The sequence below is a fragment of the Physeter macrocephalus genome, chromosome 5, assembly GCF_002837175.3.
Source record: "Physeter macrocephalus isolate SW-GA chromosome 5, ASM283717v5, whole genome shotgun sequence".
In the NCBI taxonomy this organism is placed as follows: domain Eukaryota; kingdom Metazoa; phylum Chordata; class Mammalia; order Artiodactyla; family Physeteridae; genus Physeter; species Physeter macrocephalus.
The window spans coordinates 48,841,217-48,861,905 of record NC_041218.1 but is presented as its reverse complement, the minus strand read 5'-3'; the positions used below and the strand labels follow the sequence as shown (position 1 = coordinate 48,861,905).

The window sequence follows — 20,689 nt, the reverse complement described above, 5'->3', positions numbered from 1 at the left end:
CCATGGCTCACGGGCCCAGCCGCTCCGCGGCATGTGGGATCTTCCCGGACTGGGGCACGAACCCGTGTCCCCTGTATCGGCAGGCGGATTCTCAACCACTGCGCCACCAGGGAAGCCCCTTTCTCTCTAAATCTTAAAGAGAATATGTCAATGCAATTGCTACTATTACAATTTATATCAATAAAAATATACTCCACATAGCCTTTAGAAATTAGTCCATTTTGTAGATGAATAACTGAGACTGATCATCTACCAATGATTTTTTTCAACTCACATAGCAAATTAGAGAACCAAATCTGGACATTTTGTCTTCTTTGAACAGGAGGTTAGATTGTAACTAGGGAATACTTTGTGCACTCCTTCCCAAATTTCAGAGAAATAAAATGTTTACATTCATCTTTTTTATCCTGATTATGTATTGCATGAAAGGAAAATTAGCACCTCTACTTATTTGAAATACATTCTGGCTTCACTTTTTGAAAAAAATTTTAATGGAATATATTGGACTGAGAATGTGTAATGCCCACACCTAGCCAAGTAGCCTCCCTGCTGTACTTCATGAATGCTTCATAGCATTTGTTTCTCTGGACCGACTAAATAGTAATGACTCAGCATAATGATTTCAATTTATCCTGATACTCAACTAGGGTCTGATAAGTTTCTTGGCCTAGTCTTATCTTTGTTTGGCCTTGAGCATTTTCTAGAATAAGTCCAACATTCTGATGCAAGCATAGGTCTCTTCTTAAGTCAGAATACAACAAAACAAAATTCCTTAAAACAAATGTGCTGCGCTAAAATGTTAGCAGACATTTACTCTAGAAAAGGGAGTAAGCGTTTCAGTGGGTTTAATTTTTATGTCCCAAGAGATATGAACTAAGAAACAGAAATATGGACTTCTATGGTATTTATTACATTCTTCCTGAACTGTATACCTTTTATTTCTGAAAAGTGAGCAATGAACATACATCTATATTTAATAAAAGGAATCTATATTTCAATTTTTTAGTATGTGAGAAAATTCAAAACAAAGTATCCATCATTCCTTGCTGTTGGCTTCTCATTGGAACTTGAATAATGCAGCTGGGCATTAAACATGGACTCAAAGACCACACAAAGCCTTATCTGAAGCTCACCAAGAGCAGATGGCGAGGAATCCAGATGTCCTGTCTTATCTACTATGTAAGAGAACCCAGTTCTCCACCAAGTTTAAATTACGACAGGCAAGAGCTAGTTATAAAGGAGGTTTATTTGACACTTAAAAGAATTTCAGGGCTTCCCTGGTGGTACAGTGGTTAAGAATCCACCTGCCAATGCAGGGAACACGGGTATGGGCCCTGGTCCCAGAAGATCTCACATGCCGCAGAGCAACTAAGCCCGCGCGCCACAATTACTGAGACTGCGCTCTAGAGCTCGCGGGCCACAACTACTGAAGCACGCGAGCCACAACTACTGAAGCCTGCACGCCTAGAGCCCATGCTCTGCAACAAGAGAAGCCACGACAATGAGAGACCCGCACACAGCAAAGAAGAGTAGCCCCTGCTCGCCGCAACTAGAGAAAGCCCGCGTGCAGCAACGAAGACCCAATGCAGCCAAAAATAAATAAAATAAAATAAATTAATTAAAAAAAAAAAAAAGAATTTCAACCCTGAGGCCAGCAGTGGTGCTGTGGAGTCAAAACAGATGTCTCTCAATCTTTCAGGAGACCACAGGAACTCACAACTGGTCGTGTTTGTAGTCTTCCACGCACCCACAGCTGCAAAAACTTGAGAGCTCTCTGTCTGTCTCACACACACACGCGCGCGCGCGCGCGCGCGCACGCGCAGATGGACATAAAAGAGGAATATAATCCCTCTGTATCCGCTGCATACAGGATAAAACCTGGCCTCACAATCTCAGATCTGGGAAGAATTTGGTTGAAAATGCTAACCTCAGTGATTACCTGCACTAGAGCATCGGAGACAAATGAGCAGGATGCCCTGTTCTGTGAGCTAAGTGCCGAACTGTGAAATTCTAGGTAGTGAATCAAGAGCCTGAGCCACAGAGTCTAGTTCTCCACCAGGCTGCTCACACACACACACACACCAAATGTGATAAGCGACCTTCACCTCACTGATACTACTTAGACGTTTTCCATTTTTACCACATGAACTCAAATGACAACACCGCTGGGGTATGTTGACTGTGATCACATATGGACTAAAAGGATGCCAGACACTGTGATGCTGGTAAAAAGTTGATCAAACACCTTTCAAAGCAACACCAACCATGCAAAAATAACGATTTCAGCAACTACTACCCCAAACTGTAGCTACTTGGCAGTTCATATCACCATTTGAAGAAAAATGCTTCTTTTATGTTATTCCTATCAAATGCTTTCTTGTGATAATTGGAAACTAGATTGAGAGCATTTAAAAAACAATTTACAGTGATCTTAGGAAGAACTATGGAAGTGCCTTTCATACGGTGAGCTCCATAATTAAAAGGCATTACAAAATATGAGCTGGCCACATGCCGAAAGAAAATGAGCCTTGACATTGAGAATGTGACAGGACAGCATTTTAAAATTACATACCTCCTGTAAAGGCATGAAACTCATGTCTCCCCTTCTTCAAGCTGATAATTCCTACCTAGCTCCCCAGAGCAAGACCCCCTTCCCCAGTGTACTGAGAGAAAATTTTTTCCTCACCTTCACTTCACTGGTCATTGTAGCAGCATGGCCCTGAGAAGGAGTTTTAGTATCTAGTTCCGTTTTTCCTCAGAGCTTCATTGACAGTGCTTTAAAATCCATCCTCAAACACGTTTTGCTGCTTGTTCCAATTCTAAATCTTTGGCACAGCTGGGTTTCCTTTCGGAATGTTGGTTTTCTCCAAATGGTTGATGAGTGTTGTACTGAAAGACATCACCCAAAACTACTCCTCACCTTCACCTGAAGTCAGGGACCAGAATTTCATTATTAGAGGAGGCTCATTCTGGCCTCTAAGAATCCCTAATGGAAACACAGTGTTCCTGGGAGCTAAGAACCTCGGGTCAGTGTTAGTTAATACCCTGGAGGAGATTATTTGTCTCAGGCTACTCCCATGCAACTCAGGACCTGATGGTTAATAAGTTCTAAGGGAACAATCCAGAAGCTGGATTTGAAGGGCCATGACAAATGAGCCCCCATCAGGTGATGGCTGGAGGAGCACAGGCTCCGGACGCGCAGTCTCAGCGGCCATGACTCACGGGCCCAGCCGCTCCGCGGCATGTGGGATCCTCCCGGACAGGGGCGCGAACCCGTGTCCCCTGCATCGGCAGGCGGACTCTCAACCACTGCGCCACCAGGGAAGCCCTGGAGGGACCATTTTTGACTTATGGAAGATGGGGCTAAATTTTCAAAGAGGAAAGCATGGAATCAGGAACTGTTGGACCCAGACAAGGCCCTTGGAAAGGTCATTGTTCAGGTAAAGAAACTGAGACTCAAAGAGTTTGGTGATTTGCCAGAATCAACATAGCAACTTTGTGCTGGGCCAGAACCAGCACGTGGATCTCTTGACTTCTAATCCGTACTCTTTCCACTCTGCCAGAAGGGACTTATCCTCAAGCGTGGCAAGGGTAGAGGAGTATAGACATTTATTTCTGGAAAAATTTGTGCTTTGGGTCTCCTGCATTCCTAGCAACATAATTTTCTCTAGGGGAAAGGAAATGATGAGTTAGACTAAAATAAGAAAAGATTTTATAAATCCAGCTTAGTGAGGAGTATTGTCACCTTCTTGTTCTTGTCCCAGACAAAATATCCCAAGTCCTTCAGGATTTCTCTTGTGTTCTTTACCTTCTGCTTCTCTGGCCTCCAGTCCCTATCCCATTAGTTTTTTAGGGATGGATCATGGAGACCAGAAATATACACACAGCAAACACATCTGTCCATTGGGTAAAAAGAAAAGCATGTGTGCACATGAGTAAGTCTGTGTTCATGTGTGTGCAGGCCATGATGTGTAGAAAGTTCAAGAGGAGCACCAAAATTAATGAGTCCTCCACAAATAGCTGGGTGCAAGATGGCCTGTATTCAACCCAGCAATTGTGCTGGAACCCCAAATTAGAGTCTACATTGTTCTTTGTTGCCTTTGTTTCAAGCTCAACACCAACCTTTTTTTTTTGCTATAAAAAAATAAATCTGAAAACAATAAGTCTTGTTCATTGACATAAACCGGCTGTCCCGTTCCTTGTGGGACCCATGCTGATAAAAACCAGGGGAAAACTATTTTATTTGCAATGTAAAGAATTTTAGCCTGTGGAGGTTTTTGGTTGTTTTTTTTTTTTTTAGTTCAACAGCAGTAAAGGTAGGGACAGCAACCAAATAAGCTGTTAAAATCTGTATCCCCCGCCTTCACTCTTCTCCCAGTCCCAAGAGACATAATTAAAACTCCAGAAAGTGAGAAGCTGTTACTAATACTAACGTAACTATTTAGTGCAACAGAATCATGCATTTGCCAACTTCTTTTTTTAAAAATAGTTCAAGCTGAACTTTATTTTGCTATTTCACATACAAAGGCCTTTTCTCCATGTAAGTGCTTTCACATGATTTGCCAATCAGCCTATTAATAGTTGTCAAGGAGTAGACATGTTGGCCAGCCGTGGGGTCATACTTCTTAGGGCCACTATGTATTCTTCAGATGTGCACTTCACTCCTGCTGAAAATGGTCTAATTGATGGCTCATATATTAGCCTCATTCCAGTTCGGTTTAGAAGGAGACTTGCAGTTCTAGCTGACTAAACTGTCCTCTGTAAGTTTTTGTATGCAATCAGAATAGACATTGGAGCAGATGGAAATATGCGTATATAATAAGTAGTGTTTTTGTTAAGGTGGATGAAGGCATGCATGCCTAAACCTCGGCCCAGAGTTTATATATACACCTTGTTCAAAATTTGCAGAAAGAGACTGGAAGCGGAATAGATTTTCATGTTGGGGCACTACTGTTGAGGGGTTGACTTCCTCCTTCTCACACACACACACACACACACACACAGACACACACACACACACACCCAGGTCTGGCTGGCTTCCAAAGTTCCAGACACCTTATGAGGAAGCTTCTCTCAAGATTAAATTCTCAATTGTCAGATTCTGAAGGTATTCAACAGCAGCTGCGTTATACTTGTAGATTTTATGAACTTCTCTCAGTCAATTGATGTAATAATGTGAGTTTATCTACGAATCCAGCAGAGTCCTAGATCTGCCCCTGGAACCAGCTGTCCTGGGAATTTCTAAAAACACTTGCAAATTCCCAAAGGGAATCTTCTAGCTAATTTTAGGACGTATTCATCCAAGGTCACTGAAAGGGCTAGAGTGTATGGGTCGAATTTCTAGGTGGCTTTGTGTATTTGGCACTTCCTTTTTTTTTTAACATCCTTATTGGAGTATAATTGCTTTACATTGTTGTGTTAGTTTCTGCTGCATAACAAAGTGAATCAGCTATACCTATACTTATATCCCCATATCCTCTACCTCTTGCATCTCCCTGCCTATTCCACTCCACACTGGCTAGAGCGGAACTTTTCATTCTCCATTCACTTGTGGTGCACACCCTGTTCCCATGGAGACCTTTGGCCACTCCCTCCCCAACATACACGCAGAATCTCAGACACACATCCTCTCTAAATTGAACGGAACTGTAATGACCTTAGGAAGGTTAAGTCCTCTCTGTGTCTGTTTATCTATAATGCGAGATAATATAAGTATCTGCTTCAACAGGTGTTGTGAGATTAAATGAGATAATGCATGTAATGAGTCTGGAAAGTGCCTAGCACATAGAAAGAGTCAACGCATCAGGTTTTACCATCATTAACATCACAACTTTGAGCTTGAGACACCAAAACCCCTTCCTTCAATCTAGGACAGTGATTGATAAACTAGGGCTCCTGGGCCAAATTCATCCTGCCACCTGCTTTTATATGGCTCATGAACTTAGAATTGTTTTTACGTTTTTAAATGATTAGAAAAATCAAAAGAATGATATTTCCTGATATGTAAAACTTACATGAAAGTCAAACTTCAGGTCTACAAATAAAGTTTTATTGGAACACATCCAGGCCCATTCATCGGCATACTGCCTACTGCTGCAGGATAGAAGGGTTGCAATAGAGAACGTATGGCCATGTGGCTGGCAAAGATGGCACTTTACAGAAAAATTTTGCCAAGCCCTGACCTTGGAGATGGCATAAAGTGTAGGTCATCCTCCAGACCACCAGAGAGTATTCGACCCACTTGGAAGGTATTTGACTCAGGATCAGAAAAGATAGTTTTGCCTTTTCATTTGAGACTTTTGTTCCACAAGCCTCCCACTAAACTAATAATAATGTTTTTTAGGAATAGACCATGTCTTATTATATCTTATGTCCTTTTTAGTGCCTTACAAATAGAAGGTAATCAATTGTTATTTGACGAATAATGATTAAATGAATGAAGGAATGAATGAATACATAGAGATAAATAGATGATAGATACATACATACAAACATACATACATAGTGTTTTGGAACAAATTACTTACCTTTTTATTATTGCCACATATGAAATATCAGAATTATTATAGTCCTGAAGTAATGTTCTAATAAGCCATCTAATTACTAGAAAACACTTAGGATAATATCAAGAACAGTAAAGTGTAACAGAAGAAGCTCTCTGAATTGAAAGTCATCTAACCGTTCACTTTGAAAATGTGCTGACTGATGGCCGTGTCCCACAAAATGTGCAAAATCAGTAGGTAACTCTTTGGGCCCCATTTACACCTGTTTCCATCATTTAAGTTGTGTACATACCAATAATCTACAATATCTGCCTTTGGTGGTTGTACTTGATACTGAAAATGCGTAATCAATTAAATACTTGAAACATTCTGTGACCAGATTAAAGTGGGGAAAAGTAATATTTAAATACCTTCTCTGAGCCAGGTGTTGAGTTGGGCATTTCACATAAACCTGGAAATCCAGATCCTCTGGAGCAAGGTTTTCTGTCCACATTCTTTGTAAATTGTATCTACTTATAGCCGTTGAATGGGACCATAGCCCAGCAGATGTGCTCATTTTTTGCTCTCTTCGTAAGCAGTGTTGATTGCCCTGGCCAAGTCAGTTGTGTGGTCATTTCCATTTACGCATCATTTAGCTGCCTGAATTGATGGCTTCTGCCAGGCCACAGCTATGCTGTTTCAATCATGTAGATCCAGGTAGTCTCAAACCTTTCACGTGGAACACTAAAACATCAAAACACCAGGCTCTGAAGAATCAGCCTAGCATTTTTAATTCCGTAGGAAATTAATGTTAAGATTAATAGGAAACAAATCATCAGAATTTTATGTTGTTCAATGGTACAAAATAGATCAGAAATTTCTGGAATACATATTTCTTAAGAACAAAGAAAAAGAATATCACCCATTGTTTTCCAAACTAAGTGTGCATTCACCAAGACTGGTAAATACCTTTGGTAGCAGATGGCTCTTTAGATCTCAAATTCAATGATCTTTTTTTTTAAAAAAGCGGAAACAAATGGTGATTTTAATCATCTTTGATTATTGGATGTTGGCATATTGAATTGAAGTTCTCTGATGTGTTTACTTGGCTCACATAAAGATAGCAAGGGTCGGTGACCTGGGAAAGCAAAGCACCGTGCTGAATGGGAACAAAACCCCCTTTACAGGCTACCTGCAGTGGTGGAAGCAGTCCAGCGCTGGCACTCGTGGTAAAAGAAGGAATGGGAATATAAAGACAGCTCATTGCTCGAGGGCATGGTTTTGCTTCCATTGGTTTTTTTTTTGTTCGTTTTTTTTTTCAATTAGTAGGAAAAGCAGGTTTGCACCTCCTGGCAAAATAACCTGTAAAACAAATATATGCTTTAACAAATAGACTTTAGCATGGGCCAGGTAAATTCTATTGAAAATCACAGTAGTGACTAAGGGTATATTTACCATTGCCGTCTTTTTAGACTGTCCTGGAGACTATGCTAAAAATAACACAAAAGGCTGTAACTGCATTCTTGGGGAGAAAGCGTGTTTCTCAGTGAATACATTCAAAAAGTGGCCTCACCAGATGCCTTATTAATGTTGTAGCGGTGTACGTGTAGCAACATATAGAACAAGCCCTAAATGAACTTGAATCACAGGTTTAGAATGACTGTGGGGCCTTTCTATTTCTGTTTCAACTTTTTCTGGTCCATTTTCATCCACCAAGCACTGGGTACCAACCTGTGCCAGACCTAACATTTTGCTTAACTTTCTTTCCTCCCATCACAACTTACCTGTTCAATGTGCTATTTGCATTATGAACAGCACAGGTTGCATTTTGAGCTGGAATTGTTTTTCTTTCATAGGCAGTGCTGCACCTGTCTCTTGAGCTTTCACACTTTGAAACTTTTATAAGTTCACTATTCTGTGTGCTATGGTGGAGTAAACACTGGATGGGAATCTTAAGAACCGAATTTCAGTCTGCTCTGCTACTTTATACCTCTGAGCCTTAATTCCTCATTTGTAAAACAAGATAAATGACATTTGACCTACTTGTTTTTTGTGGCTAAAAGTGAAAGACATTGGGCTTCCCTGGTGGCACAGTGGTTAAGAATCTGCCTGCCAATGCAGGAGACACGGGTTCGAGCCCTGGTCCGGGAAGATCCTGCATACCGCGGAGCAACTAAGCCCGTGCACCATAACTACTGAGCCTGCGCTCTAGAGCTGCAAGCCACAGCTACGGAGCCTGTGCGCCGCAGCTACTGAAGCCCACGCGCCTAGAGCCCGTGCTCCGCAACAAGAGAAGCCACCGCAATGAGAAGACAGCGCACCGCAACAAAGAGTAGCCTCTGCTCGCCGCAACCAGAGAAAAGCCCGCGTGCAGCAACGAAGACCCAACGCAGCCTAAAATAAAAATAGGTAATAAAAAAAAGTGAAAGATATTGACGTTGTTATTGTGCAAATTTGTAAACATAACCAAATAGTGTACTTTGGCTATGGAGCAATCTCTTGCTCCCCAAACAATTGATAAACAACTTTATTTTAAAGGTAAACTTATAGCAAGCCCTACTTCAAATTTTATATGAATTTCTCATATCTTATATTTTAAATAATGACTTTTCTACTCTTAGTAGTATTATTACAGTTAGAATAATCAGATGACATTTCATAATTCACAACTGCACACCTAAGGCGAAAGCTCCCATTTAAAAATTGCTTTACAGCTGTAATGGAAATGTTTTCACATTATGGTTTCAAAGAAGTTTATTCTAGTAACCTAAACTCTTAATGGTTCTAATTTTATTAATGTCAAAACATGGCTATTTATAAAAAGCAGATATCGAAGAGAGAGGGCTATTCTGTGATCTAGTTAAGAGAGCATTATATTGAGAAAGGTGGTATAAAGGAAAAAGGCTAGCTAGAGCAGGTGTGAATTCTGTCTCCTATACTTTCTGTGTGGTCTCTCTACTTTCTTAGAGCCATAGTTTCCCCATCTATAAAATGGGAATACTAATATCTCGGAGCAATGTTGTAAAGGTTAGAGAGAATGCATGCAAGATGCTTTGTACACAGATAGATGCTCAATAAACTATGATTACATAACTATCCTCACACACATCTACCTGGGAATGAACTCTCTTAGGTGCCCCTTGCTAATGGGATGGTCATGATGGATTCCTATGACACTACTCAAACATGTAATTTCATTGCAGGCTGTCATGTAAGTTCAGGGAAAATCTGAGTCAATAAAAGATGATTGGTGTCCAGCTGCCTTTGCACACATGCCCCAAAAGTGAAAACTGTGGTGACAGATATTCCAAATTCAATCTTGTTTCTTCTATCTATGACAGTCTTTTTCAATGAGACTTGGTATGACATTGAGCCCTTTACCCCCAGACATGAGTGAAACAAAAATTAGGAAAAAACTGAAATTAAGAAAATAAGTAACCCAGTGTGTTTGATTTAGCAGAGAGTTGGAGTAATTACCCTGGACAATTCCCACGCAAAATGTTAATATCTAATAGAAAATATTTCTTTTATCAAAAGATGTGAAGGTACCACTTTGACAGTGACTTTTATCCTGGAAGAGCCATCCATGAATCATTAAATTAGAGTTACCATTTGAAAAGTAGTTTTCACTAAACATCTATGAACGTTTTCCCTTTGAGGCACTTTGGGTTGATAGGATATTGAGGTGCCGGTGATTTTCTTGGGAACAGAAGTAATTCTGTACCCTGTCAGTGTGTTGACAGGGCATGCCCTTTCCAATTTCCAGCATGAAGGCAAGTAGTGTTTTATTGAGCCCGACTGAACTTGGGTGAAAACATTCATTATACATTTATTTTATTTCTTTAGAAGTAGCTATTTCCATGATCGCCATTTCCTGATTTAAACTTTGGGAAAATATGAGTTTTCCACTCATCCAGGAGAACACGAGAGACATCACCTCACATTATTTACCAGTCAGGTACAAAGAGGTTTTCCCTTAACAACTATCTGTGAATGAATCCATAGACTGTTCAAAAGACTTATTTCAGAATCCAGTAAAAATTAGGTTCAAGTGCAAATTCCACCTCCCAAAAGATGTGTAGAAGCAGTGGTATGCTGATAAACCAGCTTCCTGCAGGGGATAGTCCTGATTTGTAGGGTTTACCGATTTTTGTGCTCCCAGTGGTATGACCATTTCAACATAACAACAGTTTAAGAAGCGCTTACAGGATTCCTGAATATTTAACAATTGGCTCCCCCAAAGCTGGTGCAACCGGCTTTAGCACATCACAGCCTTTAGAGTGAGCTTTAAAATCTCACGCCCTGACCATTGAAATTTTTTTGGCTCCAAAGGCATTTTAAAGAAGCTGGCAGGTGCCTGTTACTTGAGGCTGCATATAAGAACACATGGATTTTCCTCATGTACTTGCCTTTCCTGCAGGGGTTAAAGCAGTCTTTCTTTTCCAGGAGGCAACACACGTTACACTTCTGAAGTTTCTAACACAACAGACCTCTAATGAAAACACTGATTTTCGCAAATAAGATTCTCTCTCTATCCAAGCAATTAAAACTTTAAGATACACTAGTGCGTATTTCCTCAGCAATTAGCCCAGATTTGCTGCTTACAGGAGGCAGTGCAACTCACTCCTCTCCTGGTTCTCAGCTTGCCTTGGAGTTTTGCCGACACCCCTCTGCTAGCCAGGTACTGCCTGCCTGTCAGTGGCTGGCAAAGTGATTTGCTTCCTTTATGTATGTAATACAGTAAAGCGCTTTGAGGCTTGCAAATGACACTGTTTAAATCAATACATAATGATTTATCACATATCGTGAAGCGCTTACAAATATATTATGAAGCACTAGAGCACAACAGCATCACAGGCTAGTGGGAGGCATGGGTGGGAGGCCTCCACGCTGTTTTCTTCTTCACTCCGTTGCTGAGATGTCGTGTGACCCTGGATAATTCATTTACCTTTGCTGTACTTCGTTTTGTATGTTTGGAAAATAGGGTCACCAGTATTGAGATTACAGATGGTTTGGAGACATGGGGTGGCATATGGGCCATATTCTTGCAAATTAAACAATTACTATATTTTAGTATCTCCCATAGAACCAGGCGTCACAGTGGATACCAGCTAGGTATCCTGGCTGAAAAGTGAGAGGTTCAAAATACGCACATTTGTAGTAAAAGTATAAAGGTAGACGTAGGATGCTAATCGCCAAATTCACGACCCCATGACCACTAGAGTTGGGGGAGGGGAGTGACTAGGGCCCAGGAGGGGGTTATGGGTGAAAATCCAATCCTATTTGTAACATTTTATTTCTCATTTTCAGTGGTGGGTACTGAGGTTTTTGTTGTATACTTTTTAAACTTTTGCTGTCTGAAAATTTATACCAAAAAGTCCTTAAATAAAATAAAAACTTAAAGGTTTCTGTTAGTCATGATATGGGTGAGCTTAGCTTTTATAATGGTGTCATATTTACCAATGAACGAATAGAAGTTTTTGCTTGTGTCTTTGTTTTACACAATCATGCAGTTGGGTGAGCTCTAAATGTCCTCAGTAAACTGAGCATTGTGCAAAGACCATAAAAGGAATAACAGCCAGGGTTTAATTAATCCCCATCAAAGCCAACAGTTCATTAACGTATTTCATTAAAATGTTCATTAAAACATTTTTGAAATGTAGGAAATTGAGCCTGTTGAATAACATTTCTATTGATTAAGGAGAGAAAAGAAATAGAGATCTATTTGGGAACTTGTCTAAAATGCAGCCCAGCTATGCCCCTCTGTGCACTGGTCACATAACAATATCATTACAATTACTCATAACAATAACCAGTAAGGCACTTTTGACAAAAACTGGACTCTAATTGGACATAAGTTAAGTTAGCTCAGCTGAAAAGGAAAACAATAAAGAAAATATTTTATGAAGCTGAGGATAGGGAGAGAGTTTTATTGAGATACTCTTTATTTTTTTTTATTTTTTAAAAATTAAATGTACCCACATTGGCATAGCCTTCCTCATTCCCAGAATCAATATGGTAATGTGGTTTAGGCTTTTGGATGAAATCACTGAGTGCAACATTCTTATGAACTAAAAAGAAGTCACTCTCATTTATTTGCACCTAATGATTTCTTCCTTTGCTATAAGAAAAGCAATATTCTGAGTTAAAATCAGATGATTTTGGCAGCAGCATGATGTATAAATGATCTGAACTCTGGATTCAAAGTCTAAAATGGGGAATACCAATGTCCCAACCAGGCTCATTGGGATTTGCACCACAAAAAGGTTGTCAGTACAAGCTCCTCATCTTCTCTCCTGGACGAGGGGCCCAGGGAGTGAACGAACAGGAGAGACCTAAGAAAGTACATCTCTGCTCTGTCAGCACTTTCACTTGTTCTGGGGTTTAAGGAGGGAAGTTATTGCCATTTTATTCCAGAGCACTTTATTTGGAATGCATTCCTCCTTGATTATACCAAACCAGTTTTCATACATTGTACATTTGCATATAAGAAGATTTTAACTCCTCTTTTAGTATCTTTTTTTTTTTTTTTTTGCGGTACGCGGGCCTCTCACTGCTGTGGCCTCTCCTGTTGCGGAGCACAGGCTCCCGACGCGCAGGCTCAGCGGCCATGGCTCACGGGCGCAGCCGCTCCACGGCATGTGGGATCTTCCCGGACCGGGGCATGAACCCGTGTCCCCTGCATCGGCAGGCGGACTCTCAACCACTGTGCCACCAGGGAAGCCCCTAGTATCCTTTTTTGAAAAATATTGCAAGATAGCCAACTCATGGGACAACCCATGAGACTATGTAGAGGAAAGAAAAGTAGAGGAAAAGGCACTTTTCTAGAGAATTTCAAATCATGGGATGCATGGGATATGTTTCCAGGCATAATGATCCCAAACACACATAATCCCTTCTGAAAACACACCTGTCCCATCTGTAAGGCACCAGCCTTGTCACCCGCATCTGCCATACCGACAAAGGGTCTTAAGGGTATAGTGGATGTAGCTGTATAAAAGGATTTTCACGCCATGTATTGGAGAAGTAGGTGACCAATTCAAAGTTCCAAGGAGAGGTCTCTGGACAATTGGTTTCCAAATATAACCTTTCAGATCAGTAGGAATTCAGGACTAAGCCCTAGTCTGCTTTGACAGCTCTCTCTCGTGGCATGAGAGCTGAGTTGATCCTCAGTCCCCTTGGTCCCTGCAATTCTACTTCTCGTCACCGCCCCCACCCCCAGCCCCACCCCTTGGCTACCCTGAAAAAAATTGCTCCAAAACTCTCTATTCCAGTCATTGTGTCTCCTTTGTGAAGTAGTGGAACCAATCAGCTATCCTAAGCCAGCTGCTTAGATATATGCTGACATGGCTGATTAGAGTGCAGTCATAAACTCATTCATAGAAATATTCTGAAGGATGTTTTTATTGCTTTATTGTGTGTGTAAATCTCTTTGTTTACACACAGAGAACACTGATTGTACAAATGATGAAGCGCTGGTTCCATTTCTTGTCTGCTCACTGAGCAGGCACATTATGGTCTATCTTAGGTTACTCTTGCGTAAACAATGTTAGTGACCGTGAGCATCGTTCACTCCACACCTTTGTCCTCCTTAATACAGAGCATGCAATATGAATAAAAGCACTGATAAGGGTGGAGCATGGCTTGCACACCAGGGATAATTATGGCTACAGAAAAATGATAGGATGAGTTTTTTTGTTTTTGTTTTTGTTTTTTTTAGGATGAGTTTTTTTAATTGCTTTTTGGAGCCATTTCTCCTGTGCATGCCCCAGACTTTTATTTTCCAATGAGTAGGGTAGAATGTCCAAAGTCACGGAGTAAAAATTCATTTCATGACCAACTCTATGGTTGCCTGAACCCAGAAAGAAACAGAATTTGGGTCAAAACCACCCCTCCTCTATACCTCTGCCCATGAACGGATTGGAGTGTTTGTTTTGTTTTAAAGGCTTCTTTTGTTAGATTGACTCTCATTTGGGGTGTCACACAAGCTAGAGATGCTTCACATTGGTGGTGGAGGCAAGAGTCTCTGTTCTGTGCAAACAGCAATTATCTTCACTGCAAGAGAAGCCAGTCCTTGCAGCTGCATTCGGAGCTCAGGCATCCTTGAATAAAGCACTCACGCATAGAGAAACGTGAGAGACGCTATCGTACAGACAGCTCGCTGAGGTCTGGCCAAGTGGCCCACCAGCAGTTCCTGGCGTTCCCCGGAGGATGCAGCCTGGCTTTCTCAGACTCCGAGCTGATTAAAGCAAGGGGTGATAGGAAGGCCATGCTGAGTCTCTAGTTTGGGGAGGGGGCTAAGAAAAGGGCTGACAGCTGCTGCACAACTGGAGACAAACATGGGTAGAGATAGCAGCCTCCTGTCATAAGAGAAAAACAGCACAAAGATATGCTCTAGGCTATTTGCCATGAATGAGTGCTTCCTCAATAGTCCCTCAATTGGCCAGGTCTCTCTCACCTTTAAGTCTCACTGTGTACTAAATTCACATAAATAGGCACTAAGTATGATATATATGTCATAATTTATAATAAGTCTTCAGGTGGAGAGATCTCCAAAATGATACTGAGCATTTTATTTGGTCCTCTGCCTCAGGACGCTGCCTTCTTGGCTCATCCCGTTCACAAATGTGCAAGAGAGTCTGTTTTAAACAGCCTACTCAGTAAGTGTGCCAGGCGGATGGGATTTTTCCTGTTTATTAGGCACCCGTGAGGAAAGCCTTTGCAGGCGATTATTTAATATCTGGAAAGTCCCTCAGCAGCTGGAATCAGTTCCTGTGGCACTTTAGAAGATGGAAATGGTGTTCAGAGTTAAATGCCTGATAGGATGTCAGATATTTTAAGCAAAGGAGGGCAACCCAGGCTCCAAAAGAGGCAACAAGGCACTTTTTTTTCACTAGAGAGGAAGTTTAAGGTATCAGCTGCACACTCTTCCTAAACCCATTTCAGCAGTTTTTTATTCTTCTTTCAGTAGGCCATGACACTATCCTGTAGCCAGATATGGCTTGCGTACAAAGAGCCCAAAGCCTTTGACCAACATTTTATTATTAATCCTCATGGTATCCTTTGGCAGAAGGAACTGGAAACAAAGCTATAGAAATACACATCATTTTGTGACAACACATTTTACAATTATTTTTAGTTGTTAAGCTGCTTCCTAATTTACACACGCAAGAAAATCTATTTCGGTATGGATTGGATGAAATCACACTAAATTTCAGTATGATTTGGTATCTCTAATAAGTGATGAGTTTAAAAAACAAAAATGGAATACAAATACAGTGGCTCAAGATGGCAAACCAAGTGCATATACCTACCTCTCCTTGAAATAAGGAAAAAAAAGAAATATATATATAGTTATATATATATATATATATATATATATAAACTACAATCATACTGCAAAAAGACAGAGGGTACCATTATTGGATCAGAAAATTTGAGGATTTTCTAGAAGATATGATCAGAACAGAGGGAAAAAAGTCACATTGTCTTCTTCAGTGCTATATTCTCTGTCTGAATGCCTTTCAACACCCATTCACCGAGTACCAACTGAGCTTTGGCTATAGGCTGAACTTAGTTGGAAGGGTGGGGTTGAGGTGTGGAGGATGGAAACATGGCCCTTTCTTCAGGGATCTTATTGACTCCTGCTTCTGATATTGTTCTCCCTGGCTTCCAAACCCCAGTTCAGATGTTGTTGCCTCCCCAGTAGAGCCTTCTTTAAATGCTTCATTTCCTCAGCCCCCATTCCCAGTGGTCTTTCCCCTGACACGTCGTACTGTGCTCCCATAGCATTTATTGCATCATACTTGTTTATGACTTAAATATATCACTTTTGCTAGACGCTTAATGTTTCTTAAATTAATATACTGAATGGGAATAAAGATTTTCCCCTAAATATTCTCTCTTTTCCCCACCCCTCTCCCCCTAACTTCCATGGAACCCAGTCTCCATGTCATTAGAAACTGCTTCTCCCCCTATCTGCATAAAAGAAAAGTTTTCTCAACTCCTTATCTGGCTGTTTTCATATCTGTCAGCATAAATTACTTGCTAGGTTTAGAGAGACTAAACTTCATAAAGAAAACTCCCTGTCTTTATTGAAACAGTCAAAGAATTCATTAAAGCTCTGGTACTTTCTGAATTTTATTTCTCTGTTAAGTAAGCCACAGTTGATTGATTTTTTTCAAGTTCATTCTGATTCTTCTGGCTTTAAGGCATACTCATTCACCTCTCCTTATCAGGGGCAGGGGTGATCCTGCTTGGGTCACTACCCTTCTCTTGCATTTACAGAAAGTTTGAGAACCAATTACATTATTTTTCAGGGGAGAATAATGAGGATTTAATATGAAAGTTGCAGAGAAATGTAAAATTTATAAATGACCACTGCTTTTCCTGTCATAACAGGCAAACATGCCAGCTGTGAAGGAAACTGACCTGCTGTACTTGGGCAGAAACATCATGTCACAGGGAAACACATTCTTTGTTTGGATCCATTTCCTATGAGTGCATTTCACGTTAGGTCTGTGCATGCCAACCCCCGGGACAACATGGTTGCCCCTTAGTTAACAGCAGGAAAATAAGCTGCTCTTTCGGCTGGCTGCACAGTCCTCCTGATCACCTAGAGAACATAGTCACATCATGATGAGGAAACTAAAGGAAGCAAGAAGAAGAAAAGTCTGGTCGTTCCTCTGATGGTCTAGGGAGTTAAAAAGGCTGCCTTATGGCTCTGATCGGCCACTAACCTTGATTAAAAAGGTGAGGGCTTCCCTGGTGGCGCGGTGGTTGAGAGTCCGCCTGCCGATGCAGGGGACACGGGTTCGTGCCCCAGTCCGGGAAGATCCCACATGCCGCGGAGCAGCTGGGCCCGTGAGCCATGGCCGCTGAGCCTGCGCGTCCGGAGCCTGTGCTCCGCAACGGGAGAGGCCCGCGTACCGCAAAAAACAAAACAAAACAACAAAAAAAACAAAACAAAAAAAGGTGAGAAGAAAACCCAAGAGGATATTCCACAGGCTCGGACTTTTATGAAGCAGAGACCCCCTGAGTACCTACAAAGCTCCAATGGTGGGTGACTTCACCATTGTGGCTTCATCGCAGCTCAGGATTTTACACCACCACCGAGAGGCGTTCCAAACACTGTGTGGGTAAGCGCGCTCTCGTGCTGGCCTTGGCAGGAAATGGTGGTTAAACTTGGCCAGCTAAAACCTGCACAGCACAGGGTTGTTGATTTTTGCTCCCCACAGCAAGTCTTTGGGGGCCAAACCATAAAGCTGACTTGTCATCTCTCTCTGAAGTTTGATATAAGCACTTGCCCCCTCCACACACATATATACATGCACCACACACACACACACACACACACACACACACACACACACACACACACACACACACACACACCCCAGCCCTGATGAGCTGACCCATGAATATGCTGTGAGGTGTGTGAGGAAGCTTCTCTGGAACCTTCAGCCCTGGACAAGCTCTGTCTCTGTTTCTCTCAAGGAAGATAATGAAGGGATGGGAGAGTCTTTGGTTTATGAGTTAACTATTGTCTGCCCGTTTGGTTTCAGTATCAGGTTTACTAGTTAATACTCATTGCTATGGAGGAAGATATATGTGAGGGCATCAGTATAGTTGAAAGATCACAGTTTCCTCTGTTAGTAAAATCCACTTCTTGTGTGTGTCAGTATGTGGATAGGATATCACCTGGAGGTATATCTCCCCCCTGCTGTGTGAAGCCTCAAGGAGTCCCTAAGGCAAGATGGGACCATAAATCTCTGTTTTAAGATTCCATATTTATATTTTCCAGTTGGAACAATCTCTGGTTTCTAGACCAAGGTATCAGAGACTGAAAGCCTGTTCTTATATGGTGATTTGATTTCTCTCCCCATATTTTTCTGATATTTATTTTTCTTCTAGGAATTTAATGATTCTCATCTTCCCTATTTATGTATGTGTGTGTGCTCATTTTTTCTACCCTCTTCTCTCCTTTGCTCATAAGAAATGTGTTCTTTTTTTCCCCTTTTTAAAATTGAAGTATAGTTGGTTTACAGTGTTGTGCTAATTTCTGCTGTACAGCAAAGTGACTCAGTCATACACATATATACATTCTTTTTTTATATTCTTCTCCACTGTAGTTTATCCCAGGAGATTGGATATAGTTCCCTGCGCTATACATTAGGACCTTGTTTTTATCCATTCTAAATGTAATAGTTTGCGTCTACTAACCACAAACTCCCAGGCCATCCCTCTCCCTCCCCTCCTCCTCCTTGGAGAAATGTGTTCTTCTACACCTTGTCATGTGTTCTTTCTTGTGCATTAGTACTCCTACTATTTTATCAAACAAGGGATTGATCATTACTGTTCCTTCCCAAGTGCAGGCTGAAATCTTTGGGGGGAAGGGTATTTACAGTGCCTCTCAAACAGCCCGCAGAAAGATTACCTGGAAGGCAATTACTCAGATTCCTAGGCCTCACCCTCAGAGATGCTGATTTGTGGGTCTGGACTGGGGCCCAGAATTTGCATCTCTAACAAGTTCCCGGGTGTTGCTGATGCTGCTGGTCCCAGGACCTCACTTAAGAGCTGTACGGCCCTAGAAACCCATCATACGGGACTTTTCTGCTTACTTGCTCTCTAACATCTTTCCATTGGAGAGCTATCAGCCTTGTCATAAAATACAAGCTGAACCAGTCATCTTGTTGATGGAGGTGGAATTAACATTCTTGTCTTCCAGCTATGTGTCAAATCAAGGAGCAACGAGCTAATTCAGCCCTTCAAGTACAATATGATATTTCAGATCCCCAATCTTTTCCAGTTTCAATTCCTTATAGAACTTTAAAAATAGTTTTGTCTGTGGAAAGAGGAAAATATTATAAGTCGCTTTTTTCTTTCCTCCCCACCTCCTTTTTTCCTCCCTCCCTTCCTTCCTTCCTTCCTTCCTCTGAAGGTAGGGGTTTAAATAAATGATTTTTCCTCTTTCATTCTTCCGATTCCTCTTGTGCCTGCCATTTTTCCATCGTTCTCCTTCCTGTGTTCCTAGGCAAAGAGTAGCAACTGAGTTGGAAAACGTGAAGCCTGTATATTGAACATTTTCTCAAATGTGATAATTGGTGATTTTCCTGAGGCTTGCCACAGAGGATCTTTCAGCATGCAGTTTGTTTTTATATCCCAAAGATTCACCAAAAGGCATAAAAGATTAGAAACAGAACTCTTTTCGTCTACATTAATGTTTTTCCATAGCAAAATGGGCAGCTTTTTTCGGGTAGGGAGGTGGAGGTGATTAATAGTGGAAGAGCAAGAAGGAAAGGAGAAGAGAGTTTTAGAAATAGTATATTCTCCCCAGAAGTCACAGAACATGTACAAATAATGAGAGTTCTGAAAGAAAGACAGACCTGGCTAAGTATGGTGTCAGCAAAGTCTGTGATCTCAAGCTATTAAATATTACCCAGCTCTTTCTGGCTGTCATAATTCAAAACCACAGTGACACTGCGGTAGCTGTAAGTGGTAATCTTGCTGTTGCCCAAAAGACTATGAAGAAGACAAAAGCTAGGAAAGATCAGAGAGCATATTGGGTTGAGATAAGGAGGTTACCTCATTTTGCTATGGAAGCTTCATGAAATACCCAGTTTGACCTCTGCTCTGGGATAATTAATTTCAGTGATGCGAAATAGGGGAGGAGTGAAAGGTATGGGTTGGGGGTTGGGGGGGTGGAAGAGAACGGGAGCCAATGCTCAACATTTCCGGAATGTCCTGTAGCCCATCTGAAAGGACCGGGCAGGGTTGTATTAAACCTGATTGGAAAACTCGGCTTAATACATTAAAGAAACAGCTTGCAGAAACATCTACCTTCCTTCCTTCCTTCCTCCCCCAAACAGTAATGAGTCCAAATTGCTAATAAAACATAAAAACTCAAAGATGTTGTGCATGGGCCATTTTTCTGAGCTGGTTATTTTTTAATGTTAGTTTTCCCACAGCTGTGAGCATGCTGTAACTATCAACTTACCAAATGCCCCAGTTTAAATGAAACTTGAAAGAATGTATTTAGGAACTTTATAAAGAAGGTAGAGGGGAAAAAACAGACAAGCAAGCACTATCAATTTTTTTTCTTTTGATAAGAAAGAGGAATTTGGGAAGGATATGGTGGGAGGATGGCTTGAACCGATAAAGTCTCAGCAAACAGTGGTTGAAAGAAAAGATAGGTTTATTCCTCTCCT

The 20,689-nt window shown here is 41.2% G+C and overlaps 1 protein-coding gene and 1 pseudogene across 13 annotated transcripts in view; one reads left to right on the top strand and one right to left on the bottom strand.

The window, feature by feature from the left end:
* The window catches only part of LOC102992689 (40S ribosomal protein S2-like), a 56,553-nt pseudogene extending 43,116 nt beyond the window's left edge, over window positions 1-13,437 (bottom strand).
* Window positions 1-20,689, top strand: part of CREB5 (cAMP responsive element binding protein 5) — a 430,944-nt gene that overhangs the window by 245,933 nt on the left and 164,322 nt on the right. The gene's annotated exons all lie outside the window — the stretch shown is intronic.